Below are 5,735 nucleotides of genomic sequence, written 5' to 3'. Positions count from 1 at the left end.
CTCTCTCTCTCTCTCTCTCTCTCCCTCTCTCCCTCTCTCTCTCTCTCTCTCTCTCTCCCTCCCTCACTCTCTCTCTCTCTCTCTGGTGTATGAATGTACCAGCACTCACCCCCCCCACCCCCCGTGGTCTTCTTTGTTACAGACTGCGGTCACTTGCGGTACTTTCTCTCGGACGGGCACAGACATACGGCACAAAACCCGCCAGGTCTTTTCTTGGCGGGTGGGAACGGGGTCGGGTGTTGGGGGGGTAGGTGTCGAAGGTCGTCGGCTGGGGGTCAGGGGGGGTCACAGAGGGGACCGCTGGGGAGAGGAAGTGACACTCAGTTGCATGACCACTGTGAAACCCGTCAGATCTTCTCTTCTTTGTATTGATGATATATTTTTTCATGATGAAAGAAAACGGAAAAAAAAATACAACAAAACAAAATCAACAAAACAAAAACAACAAAAACTACGACCAACGGGATACGATGTCAGCGAGGCTGGGACGCCCGCCGCCGGCGACGGCGATGACGATGATGAGGATGAGGAGGATGATGTCCCACGCCCTCCCGGAAAGGCGGAAAACATCAAAGGAATAAATAACACGCCCTCCTCTCTCTCTTTCTATCACCGCACATGGCGGGTTTTTTCACACACACACGCGCGCTTGCGTTGGATGTATGCGTGAGGAGGACTAACCGGAGCAGGGGGTGAGGAATGGACTCTGGCTCAGCTCCGGGTCCCAACGGACGCCAAACACAGACTGACAACCCCCCCCTCCCCCCCAGGCCTACAGGGGAGGGCCATCAGGGGGACCCCCGTGCACGTGTGTGCACATGTGTTTGTGTGTGTGTGTTCGGTACCATCCACCGGAATAAAAACGCCACACAGCTACACACAAACACACACACACACACTTGCTGTCACACAGATACTAACACACATACACACACACACACACTGATACTAACACACATACACACACACTGATACGAACACACACACACACAGTGATATGAACACACACACTGTTTGAAATGAGACAGGTCCTCTGGGAGAAGGGGAGCATGCAGGTCTCTGAAAAGAAGGAACACAAAGAAAGAGAGAGACGATAGAGGAAAGAGTAGAGAGATGGAGTGTGTGTGTGTGTGTGTGTGTGTGTGTGTGTGTGTGTGTGTGTGTGTCAGGGGACGTAGTCTTCTTTAATTTGGGAAAGGGAACATAATGATTAAGCACTGAGAGCACAAACTCGACAGCGAGACATGTGTTTTGCACGCAGGCATATATGGGACGTAAAAAAACACACACACTGATACTAACACACACTCCAACGCGCACACACACACACACCACATGCACACAGAAACAAAATGACGCTAACACGCACTGATGCTAACACACACTACAGATATGCAGACAACGCAACAAAACTAAGTTAGAAGTAGCGATCGGTGGACACACACATGGTGATACACCCAGGTACACACACACACATGGTAATACACACACACACACATGGTGATACACCCAGGTACACACACACACACACATGGTAATACACACACACACACATGGTGATACACCCAGGTACACACACACACACACACACACATGGTAATACACACACACCCACAATGTACTACACCCAGGTACACACACACACACACATGGTGATACACCCAGGTACACACACACACATGGTGATTCACCCAGGTACACACACACACACACATGGTAATACACACACACACACGGTAATACACACACACACACATGGTGATATACCCAGGTACACACAAACACATGGTGATTCACCCAGGTACACACACACGGTAATACACACACACACACATGGTAATACACACACACACACGGTGATACACCCAGGTACACACACACACACACACACGGTAATACACAGACACACACATTGTGCTACACCTAGGTACACACACACACATGGTACTACACCCAGGTACACACATACGTACACACACATACAAGGTACTACAACCAGTTGCACACACACACACACATTTTGCTAAACCTAGGTACACACACAAACACACACACCATAATCGAGAGAAGTTCTCCCTTGTTTCAGTTTATTTTTGTAGCATTTAAAATGGCCGCACGTCTCCTTCGTGGGAGGCGGCCCGGGGAACGTTCAAAAGGAAAAGAGGGAAGAAAAGTAAAAAGGACAAAAAAACGGGGAAAATCCAACAAAAAAAAAATCTTGTTTTCTTCTACTCCACTGATGCTGTGTGTTAATTGTTCTTGTTCTTCTTCTGGTTCTGCGCTCTGCGGTCTCCGGCTGGCGTGCGATGCCGGCGGGGTTCCGACGGGGCCATGTCGGAGTGTTGCGATGCATTTCGGTTGTAATGTTTTTTGTTTTTTTTGTAGAGCTGACCGTCTGTCTGTCAGTCAGTTGAAAGTAACCACAGATGTCAGCGCGAGGATAAACCACACAAATAAAGATTGTCTTTTTTTTGTCTACTGGGAAAAAAAACACACAAAAACAATCAAATCGAGTAAAAAGTCTTGAATGCCAATCATTTATTTCCCCCGTTTGGATTTGAATGCAAATGTGTCTGGTTACGTTTGTGAGTTTTCTGCTCTCATTTTCTGTATGTAGGCGCATGTGTGTGTGTGTGTGTGTGTGTGTGTGTGTGTGTGTGTCTTTGCATGCACGCACGCTAGTGTGTGTATTTGCGCGCACGTCTTTGTGTGTGTGGGTGCGTGCACACCAGACTGTGTTACAGTGTGCCAGGTCAATTCTCCTCCTCTGGCATCAGAGAATGGGGGGAGACACACTGAGCTCTGACACTCAAACCATGAAATTATTCAGATGAAATCAGCCTGTGATCTCCAGACCATTCTTCCAGCAGCGGTGTGACAGCTAATCCCAAACGCTGACAGCACAAAAAGACCGGAGACAAGCTGGACGGCCGTTTCCTACCTTGTTTCATCACTTCCTCCACGGGACTAGCAGGGCTCGCTCAGCACCACGTGCAGAAAAGCAACTCATTACAATTACTGGAGTGATGAAGCTCCGAGAACACATTATCTTGCTATAGTACCTACTTTGTTTGAGTGTAATTAAATTTTGCTACATCTTTTTTTACTTTTGTTTATTTCAAACACATTTCTAACACGCTTTTCCATTATTTTCCTATTATAGATAACCCGCAAGAGAGTTAAACTTAAATTAAAATGGGGTTGTTCCAAATCTAATCACGTTTTGAATCATGGTTTATGTTGGGTTTGATTTAAAGAACATTACATTGTGCGCAAAGGTCAGAAGAAGAGGGTGTGTATTCGTGCTCAACCACAGACTCAAGTAAACATACAGATGCCTACTGAATCATTCATCCCGCTCTTGGAAACATTGGCTGTTGTGTTTGGATCTGAAGTGGGTGGCTGTGTTGATTGGTAGGCGTATCACAGGTAACACGGGAAATTTGGATGAGCACTTGAGACCCACTTGGTTTTCTCGCTAACATCTTAATTATTTACAATTGTAGTCAGCCTCATTATCAGCTCATTTAATACGTATCAACGCGACTGCGCCTTGACAGAAGCTTCTATGAGGAGTACCATGGAAGGAAGACAAATATTTGTAACGTGAGTTGATGAGATGTGATGAGATGATTACACCCATGAGCTCTCTTGAAAAGCTGCGTCGCCGTATAAAAACAGCTCTTGGCAAAATGCATGCAAAGCGTACCTACATTTTGAAGGGCCATCAATGAATTCATGGTTGAGTTTGATTTGTTTTATAGTTCCAATTGAAAACCCCTTGAATGTATTGTTATATAGTGATACACCCTCTTGGCTTGTCTCTAAAACATGTGATTCAGAATTCTGACTGCAGAAACACACAACAGAACAACGGGGAACATCAAGCAGCCACCAAACCAAAAGTGCTCTTGAGCAAGACATCATTAGAAAGGCCTCAATTAGTTAAAAAATGTCACGTTAATCATGGTTGCCGACAACGTACAAACGTTAAACCCACGATCGACTCTTTGAACTGCATTTAACTCTTCAAGCGTAACTGCGGACTGCGGGGCCCGACAGATAAGAGCCTCGACACTTGTCCCTACACTTCGAAGTCGTCGCCTTGTTTAAAGTGTCTTGTTGACTCCGATACAAACGGGAGAGCCTGCCAGCTTCCCATTCCTGGCACAAAGCCTCAGATATTTTTGAATCAATTACAGACGGGGTTGTTCTGGGATCCAGCCAACTGGTTCGGCTGGGCGACACATGCGCAATGACGCCATGACGCTGTCTTTTATAAATTCATGATTCTGTTCCCGTTTTTGTTCGGAAGGTTCTGTGTTGCTCTCCAGTTCGATGCCATTTTTCTGCTCTGTCAGAACAGTGTGGATGAAAGCCCAAACACAAACACGTGCGGCAATAATTCCTCCGTAGTTTCTTCGGATTTAAATCCAGACGAACGGGATGCAATATAGATCTGGACGTATGGGTCTGCATTAGCGTCCCCCCATAGCTGCTTAGGCCTACCCTGGGATACCTAAACATCTGTCAACACACGGAGCGTAAATCCATACCGCTGATCCACAGAGACGTCTCTTTTGCCAAGAATGGGTTTCGAAAAATGTTGTTTTTGCCTAAAAAACGTGGTCCATGAATAATAGATGATGTCTTGGCTAGCCGCTTAGCTCCCCTCCGTGGACGGGCTATTAGCGCTATCTGTGTCTCTGCTTTTCATTAAGTTGTTCCGTATGGGAGCTCCACTCAGCCGGGGGAGAATAACAAGGGTTCCACCAACAGGGACCCGGGAGCAGATCAGGGCTGATTAAGGAGGCCCGGCCTCGCTCAGCCTCGCTCAGCCTCGACCGCCCGCTCCCCTTCCCCGGGATCGGGTTTCAACGGATTTAGCGTAGTGTAAAATAAATCCTGATGGAGACGGATCTGGCCATGCCGGCGTTCCAGCGAGGAGGAGAGGGAAGACGGATATGGGAAGGAATCGAAGCTGAGCCAGATGTGTGCGCATGTGGGATGTGGTGTATTAGGCCTGTTGGCCGGTGGCACACACCGACACGAGCGCGCACACACGTACTGCATACACACAGCCACATACACGTGTAAATATGTATACACAAATACTTACATACTTATATACACATAAATATCTATATCCATCCATACATCCATCCATATACACATCCATATATACATACCTACACACACACTCATACACACACACACACACACACACACACATAAAAAAACCCTATATGTATCTCTTCCCTTGTATTTACACTGTAAATCTAATTAATCATTTGATTTATTTGGCTGTTTCCATTGGCTGGCCTACTTATGGAAAAATTATTGGCTAAGATAAATCTGGCCTACAATGTTGTTTTTGGCAACGGCCAAAGTCAAAAGCCAGCTATTACAGATGGCTCCCTCCTCCTCCAGCTCTCTCTCTCTCTCTGCATGTGAAGAGTAAGTCTCTCTATCGCTCTCTTTCTCTTTGTCATTTCTCTCTCTCTCTTTGTTCCATTCTGTTATACGGGCTCTCTCTCTTTCTCTGTTGCTTACCCCCCTTCTAATAAAACACACACACACACACACACATTCACACACACACACACACACACACACACACACACACACAGGCATACACACGCATGCAGGCACGCACCCACACACACAAATACACACATATGCATGGGCATACACACGCTTTCAAACACACACACACACACACTCACACGCATGCA

Source organism: Pollachius pollachius, assembly GCF_949987615.1.
Source record: "Pollachius pollachius genome assembly, chromosome: 15".
Lineage (NCBI taxonomy): Eukaryota > Metazoa > Chordata > Actinopteri > Gadiformes > Gadidae > Pollachius > Pollachius pollachius.
This window is presented reverse-complemented; position numbering follows the sequence as displayed.